This window comes from Procambarus clarkii, chromosome 77, assembly GCF_040958095.1.
Source record: "Procambarus clarkii isolate CNS0578487 chromosome 77, FALCON_Pclarkii_2.0, whole genome shotgun sequence".
NCBI classification, from domain to species: domain Eukaryota; kingdom Metazoa; phylum Arthropoda; class Malacostraca; order Decapoda; family Cambaridae; genus Procambarus; species Procambarus clarkii.
The window spans coordinates 7,424,805-7,445,180 of NC_091226.1; positions in this window are offsets into that span (position 1 = coordinate 7,424,805).

Genomic DNA, 20,376 nt, shown 5'->3' on the forward strand with positions numbered 1-20,376 from the left:
AACACTGAGTGAGGCAGCAAACATTAACACTGAGTGAGGCAGCAACATTAACACTGAGTGAGGCACCAACAACTGCAACATTAACACTGAGTGAGGCACTATCAACAGCAACATTAACACTTAGTGAGGCAACAACAACAGCAACAATAACACTGAGTGAGGCCACAACAACAGCAACATTAACACTGAGTGTGGCAGCAGCAACATTAACACTGAGTGAGACAACAACAACAGCAACATTAACACTGAGTGAGACAACAAAAACAGCAACATTAACACTGAGTGAGACAACAACAACAGCAACATTAACACTGAGTGTGGCAGCACCATTAACACTGAGTGTGGCAGCAACAACAGCAACATTAACACAGTGTGGCAGCAACAACAGCAACATTATCTCTGAGTGAGGCAGCAACATTAACACTGAGTGAGGCAGCAACATTAACACTGAGTGAGGCAGCAACAACAGCAACATTAACACTGAGTGTGGCAGCAACAACAGCAACATTAACACTGAGTGAGACAACAACAACAGCAACATTAACACTGAGTGTGGCAGCAACATTAACACAGTGTGGCAGCAACAACAGCAACATTAACACCGAGTGAGGCTGCAACATTAACACTGAGTGTGGCAGCAACAACAGCAACAATAACACCAAGTGTGGCAGCAACAACAGCAACAGTAACACCGAGTGTGGCAGCAACAACAGCAACAGTAACACTGAGTGAGGCAGCAACAACAGCAGCAGTAACACTGAGTGAGGCAGCAACAACAGCAGCATTAACACCGAGTGTGGCAGCAACAACAGCAACAATAACACTGAATGTGGCAGCAACAACAGCAACAGTAACACTGAGTGTGGCAGCAACAACAGCAACATTAACACTGAGTGAGGCAGCAATAACAGCAACCGTAACACTGAGTGTGGCAGCAACAACAGCAACAGTAACACTGAGTGTGGCAGCAACAACAGCAACATTAACACTGAGTGAGGCAGCAACAACAGCAACAGTAACACTGAGTGAGGCAGCAACAACAGCAACATTAACACCGAGTGAGGCAGCAACAACAGCAACAGTAACACTGAGTGAGGCAGCAACAACAGCAACATTAACACTGAGTGAGGCAGCAACAACAGAAACATTAACACTGAGTGAGGCAACAACAACAGCAACAGTAACACTGAGTGAGGCAACAACATTAACACTGAGTGTGGCAGCAACAACAGCAACATTAACACTGAGTGAGTCAGCAACAACAGCAACATTAACACTGAGTGAGGAAGCAACAACAGCAACATTAACACTGAGTGTGGCAACAACAACAGCAACAGTAACACTGAGTGAGGCAGCAACAACAGCAACATTAACACTGAGTGAGGCAGCAACAACAGCAACATTAACACTGAGTGTGGCAGCAACAACAGCAACATTAACACTGAGCGTGGCAGCAACAACAGCAACATTAACACTGAGTGTGGCAGCAACAACAGCAACATTAACACTGAGTGAGGCAGCAACAACAGCAACATTAACACTGAGTGGGGCAGCAACAACAGCAACATTAACACTGAGTGAGACAGCAACAACAGCAACATTAACACTGAGTGTGGCAGCAACAACAGCAACATTAACACTGAGTGTGGCAGCAACAACAGCAACATTAACACTGAGTGAGACAACAACAACAGCAACATTAACACTGAGTGTGGCAGCAACATTAACACAGTGTGGCAGCAACAACAGCAACATTAACACCGAGTGAGGCTGCAACATTAACACTGAGTGTGGCAGCAACAACAGCAACAATAACACCAAGTGTGGCAGCAACAACAGCAACAGTAACACCGAGTGTGGCAGCAACAACAGCAACAGTAACACTGAGTGAGGCAGCAACAACAGCAGCAGTAACACTGAGTGAGGCAGCAACAACAGCAGCATTAACACCGAGTGTGGCAGCAACAACAGCAACAATAACACTGAGTGTGGCAGCAACAACAGCAACAGTAACACTGAGTGTGGCAGCAACAACAGCAACATTAACACTGAGTGAGGCAGCAACAACAGCAACAGTAACACTGAGTGAGGCAGCAACAACAGCAACATTAACACCGAGTGAGGCAGCAACAACAGCAACAGTAACACTGAGTGAGGCAGCAACAACAGCAACATTAACACTGAGTGAGGCAGCAACAACAGAAACATTAACACTGAGTGAGGCAACAACAACAGCAACAGTAACACTGAGTGAGGCAACAACATTAACACTGAGTGTGGCAGCAACAACAGCAACATTAACACTGAGTGAGTCAGCAACAACAGCAACATTAACACTGAGTGAGGAAGCAACAACAGCAACATTAACACTGAGTGTGGCAACAACAACAGCAACAGTAACACTGAGTGAGGCAGCAACAACAGCAACATTAACACTGAGTGAGGCAGCAACAACAGCAGCATTAACACTGAGTGTGGCAGCAACAACAGCAACATTAACACTGAGCGTGGCAGCAACAACAGCAACATTAACACTGAGTGTGGCAGCAACAACAGCAACATTAACACTGAGTGAGGCAGCAACAACAGCAACATTAACACTGAGTGAGGCAGCAACAACAGCAACATTAACACTGAGTGAGAACGCAACAACAGCAACATTAACACTGAGTGTGGCAGCAACAACAGCAACATTAACACTGAGTGTGGCAGCAACAACAGCAACATTAACACTGAGTGAGGCAACAACAACAGCAACATTAACACTGAGTGTGGCAGCAACATTAGCACTGAGTGTGGCAGCAACAACAGCAACATTAACACTGAGTCTGGCAACAACAACAGCAACATTAACACTGAGTGTGGCAGCAACAACAGCAACATTAACACTGAGTGAGACAACAACAATAGCAACATTAACACTGAGTGTGGCAGCAACATTTACACTGAGTGTGGCAGCAACAACAGCAACATTAACACTGAGTGTGGCAGCAACATTAACACAGTGTGGCAGCAACAACAGCAACATTATCTCTGAGTGTGGCAGCAACATTAACACTGAGTGTGGCAGCAACATTAACACAGTGTGGCAACAACAACAGCAACATTAACACTGAGTGTGGCAGCAACATTAACACTGAGTGAGGCAGCAACATTAACACTAAGTGAGGCAGCAACATTAACACTGAGTGAGGCAGCAACAACAGCAACATTAACATTGAGTGAGGCAGCAACATTAACACTGAGTGAGGCAGCAACAACAGCAACATTAACACTGAGTGTGGCAGCAACAACAGCAACATTAACACTGAGTGTGGCAGCAACAACAACAACATTAACACTGAGTGAGGCAGCAACAACAGCAACATTAACACTGAGTGAGGCAGCAACAACAGCAGCATTAACACTGAGTGTGGCAGCACCAACAGCAACATTAACACTGAGTGAGGCAGCAACAACAGCAACATTAACACCGAGTGTGGCAGCAACAACAGCAGCATTAACACTGAGTTTGGAAGCAACAACAGCAACATTAACACTGAGTGAGGCAGCAACAGCAGCAGCATTAACACTGATTGAGGCAGCACCAACAGCAACATTAACACTGAGTGTGGCAGCAACAACAGCAGGATTAACACTGAGTGTGGCAGCAACAACAGCAACATTAACACTGAGTGTGGCAGCAACAACAGCAACATTAACACTGAGTGTGGCAGCACCAACAGCAACATTGACACTGAGTGTGGCAGCAACAACAGCAGGATTAACACTGAGTGTGGCAGCAACAACAGCAACAGTAACACTGAGTGAGGCAGCAACAACAGCAACATTAACACTGAGTGAGGCACCAACAACAGCAACATTAACACTGAGTGAGGCACCAACAACAGCAACATTAACACTGAGTGAGGCAGCAACATCAACACTGAGTGAGGCAACAACAACATCAACATTAACACTGAGTGAGGCAGCAACATTAACACTGAGTGAGGCAGCAACATTAACACGGAGTGAGGCAGCAACAATAGCAACAGTAACACTGAGTGAGGCAGCAACAACAGCAACAGTAACACTGAGTGTGGCAGCAACATTAACACTGTGTGAGGCACCAACAACAACAACATTAACACTGAGTGAGGCAACAACAACAGCAAGATTAACACTGAGTGAGGCACCAACAACAACAACATTAACACTGAGTGAGGCAGCAACAACAGCAACATTAACACCGGTTGAGGCAGCAACATTAACACTGAGTGTGGCTGCAACAACAGCAACAGTAACACCAAGTGTGGGAGCAACAACAGCAACAGTAACACCGAGTGTTGCAGCAACAACAGCAACATCAACACTGAGTGAGGCAGCAACAACAGCAACAGTAACACTGAGTGTGGCAGCAACAACAGCAACAGTAACACTGAGTGAGGCAGCAACAACAGCAACAGTAACACTGAGTGTGGCAGCAACAACAACAACATTAACACTGAGTGTGGCAGCAACATTAACACTGAGTGAGGCAGCAACAACAGCAACATTAACACTGAGTGTGGCAGCAACAACAGCAACTTTAACACTGAGTGTGGCAACAACAACAGCAACATTAACACTGAGTGAGGCAGCAACAACAGAAACATTAACACTGAGTGAGGCAACAACAACAGCAACAGTAACACTGAGTGAGGCAACAACATTAACACTGAGTGTGGCCGCAACAACAGCAACATTAACACTGAGTGAGGCAGCAACAACAGCAACATTAACACTGAGTGTGGCAACAACAACAGCAACAGTAACACTGAGTGAGGCAGCAACAACAGCAACATTAATATTGAGTGTGGCAGCAACAACAGCAACATTAACGCTGAGTGTGGCAGCAACAACAGCAACATTATCACTGAGCGTGGCAGCAACAACAGCAACATTAACACTGAGTGAGGCAGCAACAACAGCAACATTAAAACTGAGTGAGGCAGCAACAACAGCAACATTAACACTGAGTGTGGCAGCAACAACAGCAACATTAACACTGAGTGTGGCAGCAACAACAGCAACATTAACACTGAGTGTGGCAGCAACATTAACACTGTGTGTGGCAGCAACAACAGCAACATTAACACTGAGTCTGGCAACAACAACAGCAACATTAACACTGTGTGTGGCAGCAGCAACATTAACACTGAGTGAGACAACAACAACAGCAACATTAACACTGAGTGAGACAACAAGAACAGCAACATTAACACTGAGTGAGACAACAACAACAGCAACATTAACACTGAGTGTGGCAGCACCATTAACACTGAGTGTGGCAGCAACAACAGCAACATTAACACAGTGTGGCAGCAACAACAGCAACATTATCTCTGAGTGAGGCAGCAACATTAACACTGAGTGAGGCAGCAACATTAACACTGAGTGAGGCAGCAACAACAGCAATATTAACACTGAGTGTGGCAGCAACAACAGCAACATTAACACTGAGTGAGACAACAACAACAGCAACATTAACACTGAGTGTGGCAGCAACATTAACACAGTGTGGCAGCAACAACAGCAACATTATCTCTGAGTGAGGCAGCAACATTAACACTGAGTGAGGCAGCAACATTAACACTTAGTGAGGCAGCAACATTAACACTGAGTGAGGCAGCAACAACAGCAACATTAACATTGAGTGAGGCAGCAACATTAACACCGAGTGAGGCAGCAACATTAACACTGAGTGTGGCACCAACAACAGCAACAGTAACACCAAGTGTGGCAGCAACAACAGCAACAGTAACACCGAGTGTGGCAGAAACAACAGCAACAGTAACACTGAGTGAGGCAGCAACAACAGCAACAGTAACACTGAGTGAGGCAGCAACAACAGCAACAGTAACACTGAGTGTGGCAGCAACAACAGCAACATTAACACTGAGTGAGGCACCAACAACAGCAACAATAACACTGAGTGAGGCAACAACAACAGCAAGATTAACACTGAGTGAGGCACCAACAACATCAACATTAACACTGAGTGAGGCAGCAACAACAGCAACATTAACACCGAGAGAGGCAGCAACATTAACACTGAGTGTGGCAGCAACAACAGCAACAATAACACCAAGAGTGGCAGCAACAACAGCAACATTAACACTGAGTGAGTCAGCAACAACAGCAACATTAACACTGAGTGTGGCAGCAACAACAGCAACATTAACACTGAGTCTGGCAACAACAACAGCAACATTAACACTGAGTGTGGCAGCAGCAACATTAACACTGAGTGAGACAACAACAACAGCAACATTAACACTGAGTGAGACAACAACAACAGCAACATTAACACTGAGTGTGGCAGCACCATTAACACTGAGTGAGGCAGCAACATTAACACTGAGTGAGGCAGCAACATTAACACTGAGTGAGGCAACAACAACAGCAACATTAACACTGAGTGAGGCAACAACAACAGCAACATTAACACTGAGTGAGGCAGCAACATTAACACTGAGTGAGGCAGCAACATTAACACTGAGTGAGGCAGCAACATTAACACTGAGTGAGGCACCAACAACTGCAACATTAACACTGAGTGAGGCACTATCAACAGCAACATTAACACTTAGTGAGGCAACAACAACAGCAACAATAACACTGAGTGAGGCAACAAGAACAGCAACATTAACACTGAGTGTGGCAGCAGCAACATTAACACTGAGTGAGACAACAACAACAGCAACATTAACACTGAGTGAGACAACAACAACAGCAACATTAACACTGAGTGAGACAACAACAACAGCAACATTAACACTGAGTGAGACAACAACAACAGCAACATTAACACTGAGTGTGGCAGCACCATTAACACTGAGTGTGGCAGCAACAACAGCAACATTAACACAGTGTGGCAGCAACAACAGCAACATTATCTCTGAGTGAGGCAGCAACATTAACACTGAGTGAGGCAGCAACATTAACACTGAGTGAGGCAGCAACAACAGCAACATTAACACTGAGTGTGGCAGCAACAACAGCAACATTAACACTGAGTGAGACAACAACAACAGCAACATTAACACTGAGTGTGGCAGCAACATTAACACAGTGTGGCAGCAACAACAGCAACATTATCTCTGAGTGAGGCAGCAACATTAACACTGATTGAGGCAGCAACATTAACACTTAGTGAGGCAGCAACATTAACACTGAGTGAGGCAGCAACAACAGCAACATTAACATTGAGTGAGGCAGCAACATTAACACCGAGTGAGGCAGCAACATTAACACTTAGTGTGGCACCAACAACAGCAACAGTAACACCAAGTGTGGCAGCAACAACAGCAACAGTAACACCGAGTGTGGCAGAAACAACAGCAACAGTAACACTGAGTGAGGCAGCAACAACAGCAACAGTAACACTGAGTGAGGCAGCAACAACAGCAACAGTAACACTGAGTGTGGCAGCAACAACAGCAACATTAACACTGAGTGAGGCACCAACAACAGCAACATTAACACCGAGTGAGGCAGCAACATTAACACTGAGTGTGGCAGCAACAACAGCAACAATAACACCAAGAGTAGCAGCAACAACAGCAACATTAACACTGAGTGAGTCAGCAACAACAGCAACATTAACACTGAGTGTGGCAGCAACAACAGCAACATTAACACTGAGTTTGGCAACAACAACAGCAACATTAACACTGAGTGTGGCAGCAGCAACATTAACACTGAGTGAGACAACAACAACAGCAACATTAACACTGAGTGAGACAACAACAACAGCAACATTAACACTGAGTGTGGCAGCACCATTAACACTGAGTGAGGCAGCAACATTAACACTGAGTGAGGCAGCAACATTAACACTGAGTGAGGCAACAACAACAGCAACATTAACACTGAGTGAGGCAACAACAACAGCAACATTAACACTGAGTGAGGCAGCAACATTAACACTGAGTGAGGCAGCAACATTAACACTGAGTGAGGCAGCAACATTAACACTGAGTGAGGCAGCAACATTAACACTGAGTGAGGCAGCAACATTAACACTGAGTGAGGCACCAACAACAGCAACATTTACACTGAGTGAGGCACTAACAACAGCAACATTAACACTTAGTGAGGCAACAACAACAGCAACAATAACACTGAGTGAGGCAGCAACAACAGCAACATTAACACTGAGTGAGGCAGCAACATTAACACTGAGTGAGGCAGCAACAACAGCAACATTAACACTGAGTGAGGCACCAACAACAGCAACATTAACACTGAGTGAGGCACTAACAACAGCAACATTAACACTTAGTGAGGCAACAACAACAGCAACAATAACACTGAGTGAGGCAGCAACAACATCAACAATAACACTGAGTGAGGCAGCAACATTAACACTGAGTGAGGCAACAACAACAGCAACATTTACACTGAGTGAGGCACCAACAACAGCAACAATAACACTGAGTGAGGCACCAACAACATTAACACTGAGTGAGGCAGCAACATTAACACTGAGTGAGGCAACAACAACAGCAACATTAACACTGAGTGAGGCACCAACAACAGCAACATTAACACTGAGTGAGGCAACAACAACAGCAACATTAACACTGAGTGAGGCAGCAACATTAACACTGAGTGAGGCAGCAACATTAACACTGAGTGTGGCTGCAACAGTAACACTGAGTGTGACTGCAACAGTAACACTGAGTGAGGCAGCAACAACACTAACATTAACACTGAGTGTGGCAGCAACAACAGCAACAGTAACACTGAGTGAGGCAGCAACAACAGCAACATTAACACTGAGTGAGGCAGCAACATTAACACTGAGTGAGGCAGCAACAACAGCAACATTAACACTGAGTGAGGCACCAACAACAGCAACATTAACACTGAGTGAGGCAGCAACAACAGCAACATTAACACCGAGTGAGGCAGCAACATTAACACTGAGTGTGGCAGCAACAACAGCAACAGTAACACCAAGTGAGGCAGCAACAACAGCAACATTAACACCAAGTGTGGCAGCAACAAAAGCAACAGTAACACTGAGTGAGGCAGCAACAACAGCAACAGTAACACTGAGTGAGGCAGCAACATTAACACTGAGTGAGGCAATAACAACAGCAACATTAACACTGAGTGAGGCAGCAACATTAACACTGAGTGAGGCAGCAACATTAACACTGAGTGAGGCAGCAACAACAGCAACAGTAACACTGAGTGAGGCAGCAACAACAGCAACAGTAACACTGAGTGAGGCAGCAACAACAGCAACATTAACACTGAGTGAGGCACCAACAACAGCAACATTAAAACTGAGTGAGGCAACAACAACAGCAAGATTAACACTGAGTGAGGCACCAACAACAGCAACATTAACACCGAGTGAGGCAGCAACATTAACACTGAGTGTGGCACCAACAACAGCAACAGTAACACCAAGTGTGGCAGCAACAACAGCAACAGTAACACCGAGTGTCGCAGAAACAACAGCAACAGTAACACTGAGTGAGGCAGCAACAACAGCAACAGTAACACTGAGTGAGGCAGCAAGAACAGCAACAGTAACACTGAGTGTGGCAGCAACAACAGCAACATTAACACTGAGTGAGGCACCAACAACAGCAACATTAACACTGAGTGAGGCAACAACAACAGCAAGATTAACACTGAGTGAGGCACCAACAACATCAACATTAACACTGAGTGAGGCAGCAACAACAGCAACATTAACACCGAGTGAGGCAGCAACAACAGCAACAGTAACACCGAGTGTGGCAGCAACAACAGCAACAGTAACACTGAGTGAGGCAGCAACAACAGCAACAGTAACACTGAGTGAGGCAGCAACAACAGCAGCATTAACACCGAGTGTGGCAGCAACAACAGCAACAGTAACACTGAGTGTGGCAGCAACAACAGCAACAGTAACACTGAGTGTGGCAGCAACAACAGCAACATTAACACTGAGTGAGGCAGCAATAACAGCAACAGTAACACTGAGTGTGGCAGCAACAACAGCAACAGTAACACTGAGTGTGGCAGCAACAACAGCAACATTAACACTGAGTGAGGCAGCAACAACAGCAACAGTAACACTGAGTGAGGCAGCAACAACAGTAACATTAACACCGAGTGAGGCAGCAACAACAGCAACAGTAACACTGAGTGAGGCAGCAACAACAGCAACATTAACACTGAGTGAGGCAGCAACAACAGAAACATTAACACTGAGTGAGGCAACAACAACAGCAACAGTAACACTGAGTGAGGCAACAACATTAACACTGAGTGTGGCAGCAACAACAGCAACATTAACACTGAGTGAGGAAGCAACAACAGCAAAATTAACACTGAGTGAGGAAGCAACAACAGCAACATTAACACTGAGTGTGGCAACAACAACAGCAACAGTAACACTGAGTGAGGCAGCAACAACAGCAACATTAACACTGAGTGAGGCAGCAACAACAGCAACATTACCACTGAGTGTGGCAGCAACAACAGCAACATTAACACTGAGCGTGGCAGCAACAACAGCAACATTAACACTGAGTGTGGCAGCAACAACAGCAACATTAACACTGAGTGAGGCAGCAACAACAGCAACATTAACACTGAGTGAGGCAGCAACAACAGCAACATTAACACAGTGTGGCAACAACAACAGCAACATTAACACTGAGTGTGGCAGCAACATTAACACTGAGTGAGGCAGCAACATTAACACTAAGTGAGGCAGCAACATTAACACAGTGTGGCAACAACAACATTAACACTGAGTGTGGCAGCAACATTAACACTGAGTGAGGCAGCAACATTAACACTAAGTGAGGCAGCAACATTAACACTGAGTGAGGCAGCAACAACAGCAACATTAACATTGAGTGAGGCAGCAACATTAACACTGAGTGAGGCAGCAACAACAGCAACATTAACACTGAGTGTGGCAGCAACAACAGCAACATTAACACTGAGTGTGGCAGCAACAACAACAACATTAACACTGAGTGAGGCAGCAACAACAGCAACATTAACACTGAGTGAGGCAGCAACAACAGCAGCATTAACACTGAGTGTGGCAGCACCAACAGCAACATTAACACTGAGTGAGGTAGCAACAACAGCAACATTAACACCGAGTGTGGCAGCAACAACAGCAGCATTAACACTGAGTTTGGCAGCAACAACAGCAACATTAACACTGAGTGAGGCAGCAACAGCAGCAGCATTAACACTGAGTGTGGCAGCACCAACAGCAACATTAACACTGAGTGTGGCAGCAGCAACAACAGCAGGATTAACACTGAGTGTGGCAGCAACAACAGCAGGATTAACACTGAGTGTGGCAGCAACAACAGCAACATTAACACTGAGTGTGGCAGCACCAACAGCAACATTGACACTGAGTGTGGCAGCAACAACAGCAGGATTAACACTGAGTATGGCAGCAACAACAGCAACAGTAACACTGAGCGAGGCAGCAACAACAGCAACATTAACACTGAGTGAGGCACCAACAACAGCAACATTAACACTGAGTGAGGCACCAACAACAGCAACATTAAAACTGAGTGAGGCAGCAACATCAACACTGAGTGAGGCAACAACAACAGCAACAGTAACACTGAGTGAGGCAGCAACATTAACACTGAGTGAGGCAGCAACATTAACACGGATTGAGGCAGCAACAATAGCAACAGTAACACTGAGTGAGGCAGCAACATTAACACGGATTGAGGCAGCAACAATAGCAACAGTAACACTGAGTGAGGCAGCAACAACAGCAACAGTAACACTGAGTGTGGCAGCAACATTAACACTGTGTGAGGCACCAACAACAGCAACATTAACACTGAGTGAGGCAACAACAACAGCAAGATTAACACTGAGTGAGGCACCAACAACAGCAACATTAACACTGAGTGAGGCAGCAACAACAGCAACATTAACACCGGTTGAGGCAGCAACATTAACACTGAGTGTGGCAGCAACAACAGCAACAGTAACACCAAGTGTGGGAGCAACAACAGCAACAGTAAAACCGAGTGTTGCAGCAACAACAGCAACATTAACACTGAATGAGGCAGGAACAACAGCAACAGTAACACTGAGTGTGGCAGCAACAACAGCAACAGTAACACTGAGTCAGGCAGCAACATTAACACTGAGTGAGGCAGCAACAACAGCAACATTAACACTGAGTGAGGCAGCAACAACAGCAACAGTAACACTGAGTGAGGCAGCAACAACAGCAACAGTAACACTGAGTGAGGCAGCAACAACAGCAGCATTAACACCGAGTGTGGCAGCAACAACAGCAACAGTAACACTGAGTGTGGCAGCAACAACAGCAACATTAACACGGAGTGAGGCAGCAATAACAGCAACAGTAACACTGAGTGTGGCAGCAACAACAGCAACAGTAACACTGAGTGTGGCAGCGACATCAGCAACATTAACACTGAGTGAGGCAGCAACAACAGCAACAGTAACACTGAGTGATGCAGCAACAACAGCAACATTAACACCGAGTGAGGCAGCAACAACAGCAACAGTAACACTGAGTGAGGCAGCAACAACAGCAACATTAACACTGAGTGAGGCAGCAACAACAGAAACATTAACACTGAGTGAGGCAACAACAACAGCAACAGTAACACTGAGTGAGGCAACAACATTAACACTGAGTGTGGCAGCAACAACAGCAACATTAACACTGAGTGAGTCAGCAACAACAGCAACATTAACACTGAGTGAGGAAGCAACAACAGCAACATTAACACTGAGTGTGGCAACAACAACAGCAACAGTAACACTGAGTGAGGCAGCAACAACAGCAACATTAACACTGAGTGAGGCAGCAACAACAGCAACATTAACACTGAGTGTGGCAGCAACAACAGCAACATTAACACTGAGCGTGGCAGCACCAACAGCAACATTAACACTGAGTGTGGCAGCAACAACAGCAACATTAACACTGAGTGAGGCAGCAACAACAGCAACATTAACACTGAGTGAGGCAGCAACAACAGCAACATTAACACTGAGTGAGACAGCAACAACAGCAACATTAACACTGAGTGTGGCAGCAACAACAGCAACATTAACACTGAGTGTGGCAGCAACAAAAGCAACATTAACACTGAGTGAGGCAACAACAACAGCAACATTAACACTGAGTGTGGCAGCAACGTTAACACTGAGTGTGGCAGCAACAACAGCAACATTAACACTGAGTGAGGCAGCAACAACAGCAACATTAACACCGAGTGAGGCTGCAACATTAACACTGAGTGTGGCAGCAACAACAGCAACAATAACACCAAGTGTGGCAGCAACAACAGCAACAGTAACACCGAGTGTGGCAGCAACAACAGCAACAGTAACACTGAGTGAGGCAGCAACAACAGCAACAGTAACACTGAGTGAGGCAGCAACAACAGCAGCATTAACACCGAGTGTGGCAGCAACAACAGCAACAGTAACACTGAGTGTGGCAGCAACAACAGCAACAGTAACACTGAGTGTGGCAGCAACAACAGCAACATTAACACTGAGTGAGGCAGCAATAACAGCAACAGTAACACTGAGTGTGGCAGCAACAACAGCAACAGTAACACTGAGTGTGGCAGCAACAACAGCAACATTAACACTGAGTGAGGCAGCAACAACAGCAACAGTAACACTGAGTGAGGCAGCAACAACAGCAACATTAACACCGAGTGAGGCAGCAACAACAGCAACAGTAACACTGAGTGAGGCAGCAACAACAGCAACATTAACACTGAGTGAGGCAGCAACAACAGAAACATTAACACTGAGTGAGGCAACAACAACAGCAACAGTAACACTGAGTGAGGCAACAACATTAACACTGAGTGTGGCAGCAACAACAGCAACATTAACACTGAGTGAGTCAGCAACAACAGCAACATTAACACTGAGTGAGGAAGCAACAACAGCAACATTAACACTGAGTGTGGCAACAACAACAGCAACAGTAACACTGAGTGAGGCAGCAACAACAGCAACATTAACACTGAGTGAGGCAGCAACAACAGCAACATTACCACTGAGTGTGGCAGCAACAACAGCAACATTAACACTGAGCGTGGCAGCAACAACAGCAACATTAACACTGAGTGTGGCAGCAACAACAGCAACATTAACACTGAGTGAGGCAGCAACAACAGCAACATTAACACTGAGTGAGGCAGCAACAACAGCAACATTAACACAGTGTGGCAACAACAACAGCAACATTAACACTGAGTGTGGCAGCAACATTAACACTGAGTGAGGCAGCAACATTAACACTAAGTGAGGCAGCAACATTAACACAGTGTGGCAACAACAACATTAACACTGAGTGTGGCAGCAACATTAACACTGAGTGAGGCAGCAACATTAACACTAAGTGAGGCAGCAACATTAACACTGAGTGAGGCAGCAACAACAGCAACATTAACATTGAGTGAGGCAGCAACATTAACACTGAGTGAGGCAGCAACAACAGCAACATTAACACTGAGTGTGGCAGCAACAACAGCAACATTAACACTGAGTGTGGCAGCAACAACAACAACATTAACACTGAGTGAGGCAGCAACAACAGCAACATTAACACTGAGTGAGGCAGCAACAACAGCAGCATTAACACTGAGTGTGGCAGCACCAACAGCAACATTAACACTGAGTGAGGCAGCAACAACAGCAACATTAACACCGAGTGTGGCAGCAACAACAGCAGCATTAACACTGAGTTTGGCAGCAACAACAGCAACATTAACACTGAGTGAGGCAGCAACAGCAGCAGCATTAACACTGAGTGTGGCAGCACCAACAGCAACATTAACACTGAGTGTGGCAGCAACAACAGCAGGATTAACAATGAGTGTGGCAGCAACAACAGCAGGATTAACACTGAGTGTGGCAGCAACAACAGCAACATTAACACTGAGTGTGGCAGCACCAACAGCAACATTGACACTGAGTGTGGCAGCAACAACAGCAGGATTAACACTGAGTGTGGCAGCAATAACAGCAACAGTAACACTGAGTGAGGCAGCAACAACAGCAACATTAACACTGAGTGAGGCACCAACAACAGCAATATTAACACTGAGTGAGGCACCAACAACAGCAACATTAACACTGAGTGAGGCAGCAACATCAACACTGAGTGAGGCAACAACAACAGCAACATTAACACTGAGTGAGGCAGCAACATTAACACTGAGTGAGGCAGCAACATTAACACGGAGTGAGGCAGCAACAATAGCAACAGTAACACTGAGTGAGGCAGCAACAACAGCAACAGTAACACTGAGTGTGGCAGCAACATTAACACTGTGTGAGGCACCAACAACAGCAACATTAACACTGAGTGAGGCAACAACAACAGCAAGATTAACACTGAGTGAGGCACCAACAACAGCAACATTAACACCGGTTGAGGCAGCAACATTAACACTGAGTGTGGCAGCAACAACAGCAACAGTAACACCAAGTGTGGGAGCAACAACAGCAACAGTAAAACCGAGTGTTGCAGCAACAACAGCAACATTAACACTGAGTGAGGCAGGAACAACAGCAACAGTAACACTGAGTGTGGCAGCAACAACAGCAACAGTAACACTGAGTGAGGCAGCAACATTAACACTGAGTGAGGCAGCAACAACAGCAACATTAACACTGAGTGAGGCAGCAACAACAGCAACAGTAACACTGAGTGAGGCAGCAACAACAGCAACAGTAACACTGAGTGAGGCAGCAACAACAGCAGCATTAACACCGAGTGTGGCAGCAACAACAGCAACAGTAACACTGAGTGTGGCAGCAACAACAGCAACAGTAACACTGAGTGTGGCAGCAACAACAGCAACATTAACACTGAGTGTGGCAGCAACAACAGCAGCATTAACACTGAGTGAGGCAACAACAACAGCAACATTAACACCGAGTGTGGCAGCAACAACAGCAACATTAACACTGAGTGAGGCAACAACAACAGCAACATTAACACTGAGTGTGGCAGCAACAACAGCAACAGTAACACTGAATGTGACAAAAACATTAACACTGAGTGAGGCAGCAACAACAGCAATATTAACACTGAGTGAGGCAGCAACAACAGCAACATTAACACTGAGTGAGGCAACAACAACAGCAACAAAAACATTGAGTGAGGCAGCAACATTAACACTGAGTGTGGCAGCAACAATAACAACATTAACACTGAGTGAGGCAGCAACAACAGCAGCATTAACACTGAGTGAGGCAGCAACATTAACACTGAGTTAGGCAGCAACATTAACACCGAGTGTGGCAGCAACAACAGCAACAGTAACACTGAGTGAGGCAGCAACAACAGCAGCATTAACACTGAATGTGGCAGCAACAACAGCAACATTAACACTGAGTGAGGCAGCAACAACAGCAACATTAACACTGAAAGTGGCAGCAACAACAGCAACAGTAACACTGAGTGAGGCAGCAACATTAGCACTGTGTGTGGCAGCAACAACAGCAACATTAACACTGAGTAAGGCAGCAACATTAACACTGAGTGAGGCAACAACAACAGCAACATTAACACTGAGTGAGGCAGCAACATTAACACTGAGTGAGGCAGCGACATTAACACTGAGTGAGGCAGCAACATTAACACTGAGTGTGGCTGCAACAGTAACACTGAGTGAGGCAGCAACAACAGCAACATTAACACTGAGTGAGGCACCAACAACAGCAACATTATCACTGAGTGAGGCACTAACAACAGCAACATTAACACTTAGTGAGGCAACAACAACAGCAACAAAAACACTGAGTGAGGCCGCGACAACAGCAACATTAACACTGAGTGAGGCAGCAACAACAGCAACATTAACACTGAGTGAGGCACCAACAACAGCAACATTAACACTGAGTGAGGCACTAACAACAGCAACATTAACACTTAGTGAGGCAACAACAACAGCAACAATAACACTGAGTGAGGCAGCAACAACAGCAACAATAACACTGAGTGAGGCAGCAACATTAACACTGAGTGAGGCGACAACAACAGCAACATTAACACTGAGTGAGGCACCAACAACAGCAACAATAACACTGAGTGAGGCAACAACAACAGCAACATTAACACTGAGTGAGGCAGCAACATTAACACTGAGTGAGGCAGAAACATAAACACTGAGTGTGGCTGCAACAGTAACACTGAGTGTGGCTGCAACAGTAACACTGAATGAGGCAGCAACAACACTAACATTAACACTGAATGTGGCAGCAACAACAGCAACAGTAACACTGAGTGAGGCAGCAACAACAGCAACATTAACACTGAGTGAGGCAGCAACATTAACACTGAGTGAGGCAGCAACATTAACACTGAGTGAGGCAGCAACATTAACACTGAGTGAGGCAGCAACAACAGCAACATTAACACTGAGTGAGGCACCAACAACAGCAACATTAACACTGAGTGAGGCAGCAACAACAGCAACATTAACACCGAGTGAGGCAGCAACATTATCACTGAGTTTGGCAGCAACAACAGCAACAGTAACACCAAGTGAGGCAGCAACAACAGCAACATTAACACCAAGTGTGGCAGCAACAAAACAACAGTAACACTGAGTGAGGCAGCAACAACAGCAACAGTAACACTGAGTGAGGCAGCAACAACAGCAATATTAACACTGAGTGAGGCAGCAACATTAACACTGAGTGAGGCAATAACAACAGCAACATTAAAACTGAGTGAGGCAGCAACATTAACACTGAGTGAGGCAGCAACATTAACACTGAGTGAGGCAGCAACAACAGCAACAGTAACACTGAGTGAGGCAGCAACAACAGCAACAGTAACACTGAGTGTGGCAGCAACAACAGCAACATTAACACTGAGTGAGGCACCAACAACAGCAACATTAACACTGAGTGAGGCAACAACAACAGCAAGATTAACACTGAGTGAGGCACCAACAACAGCAACATTAACACCGAGTGAGGCAGCAACATTAACACTGAGTGTGGCACCAACAACAGCAACAGTAACACCAAGTGTGGCAGCAACAACAGCAACAGTAACACCGAGTGTGGCAGAAACAACAGCAACAGTAACGCTGAGTGAGGCAACAACAACAGCAACAGTAACACTGAGTGAGGCAGCAACAACAGCAACAGTAACACTGAGTGTGGCAGCAACAACAGCAACATTAACACTGAGTGAGGCACCAACAACAGCAACATTAACACTGAGTGAGGCAACAACAACAGCAAGATTAACACTGAGTGAGGCACCAACAACATCAACATTAACACTGAGTGAGGCAGCAACAACAGCAACATTAACACCGAGTGAGGCTGCAACATTAACACTGAGTGTGGCAGCAACAACAGCAACAATAACACCAAGTGTGGCAGCAACAACAGCAACAGTAACACCGAGTGTGGCAGCAACAACAGCAACAGTAACACTGAGTGAGGCAGCAACAACAGCAGCAGTAACACTGAGTGAGGCAGCAACAACAGCAGCATTAACACCGAGTGTGGCAGCAACAACAGCAACAGTAACACTGAGTGTGGCAGCAACAACAGCAACAGTAACACTGAGTGTGGCAGCAACAACAGCAACATTAACACTGAGTGAGGCAGCAATAACAGCAACCGTAACACTGAGTGTGGCAGCAACAACAGCAACAGTAACACTGAGTGTGGCAGCAACAACAGCAACATTAACACTGAGTGAGGCAGCAACAACAGCAACAGTAACACTGAGTGAGGCAGCAACAACAGCAACATTAACACCGAGTGAGGCAGCAACAACAGCAACAGTAACACTGAGTGAGGCAGCAACAACAGCAACATTAACACTGAGTGAGGCAGCAACAACAGAAACATTAACACTGAGTGAGGCAACAACAACAGCAACAGTAACACTGAGTGAGGCAACAACATTAACACTGAGTGGTGGCAGCAACAACAGCAACATTAACACTGAGTGAGTCAGCAACAACAGCAACATTAACACTGAGTGAAGAAGCAACATCAGCAACATTAACACTGAGTGTGGCAACAACAACAGCAACAGTAACACTGAGTGAGGCAGCAACAACAGCAACATTAACACTGAGTGAGGCAGCAACAACAGCAACATTAACACTGAGTGTGGCAGCAACAACAGCAACATTAACACTGAGCGTGGCAGCAACAACAGCAACATTAACACTGAGTGTGGCAGCAACAACAGCAACATTAACACTGAGTGAGGCAGCAACAACAGCAACATTAACACTGAGTGAGGCAGCAACAACAGCAACATTAACACTGAGTGAGACAGCAACAACAGCAACATTAACACTGAGTGTGGCAGCAACAACAGCAACATTAACACTGAGTGTGGCAGCAAACAACAGCAACATTAACACTGAGTGAGGCAACAACAACAGCAACATTAACACTGAGTGTGGCAGCAACATTAACACTGAGTGTGGCAGCAACAACAGCAACATTAACACTGAGTCTGGCAACAACAACAGCAACATTAACACTGAGTGTGGCAGCAACAACAGCAACATTAACACTGAGTGAGACAACAACAATAGCAACATTAACACTGAGTGTGGCAGCAATATTAACACAGTGTGGCAGCAACAACAGCAACATTATCTCTGAGTGTGGCAGCAACATTAACACTGAGTGTGGCAGCAACATTAACACAGTGTGGCAACAACAACAGCAACATTAACACTGAGTGTGGCAGCAACATTAACACTGAGTGAGGCAGCAACATTAACACTAAGTGAGGCAGCAACATTAACACTGAGTGAGGCAGCAACAACAGCAACATTGAGTGAGGCAGCAACATTAACACCGAGTGAGGCAATAACATTAACACTGAGTGTGGCACCAACAACAGCAACAGTAACACCAAGTGTGGGCAGCAACAACAGCAACAGTAACACCGAGTTGTGGCAGAAACAACAGCAACAGTAACACTGAGTGACGGCAGCAACAACAGCAACAGTAACACTCGAGTGAGGCAGCAACAACAGAACAGTAACATGAGGTGGCAGCAACAACAGCAACATTAACACTGAGTGAGGCACCAACAACAGCAACATTAACACTGAGTGAGGCAACAACAACAGCAAGATTAAACACTGAGTGAGGCACCAACAACATCAACATTAACACTGAGTGAGGCAGCAACAACAGCAACATTAACACCAAGTGAGGCAGCAACAACAGCAACATTAACACTGAGTGATGTCAGCAACAACAGCAACATTAACACTGAGTATGGCAGCAACAACAGCAACATAACACTTAGTTCTGGCAACACAACAGCAACATTAACACTGA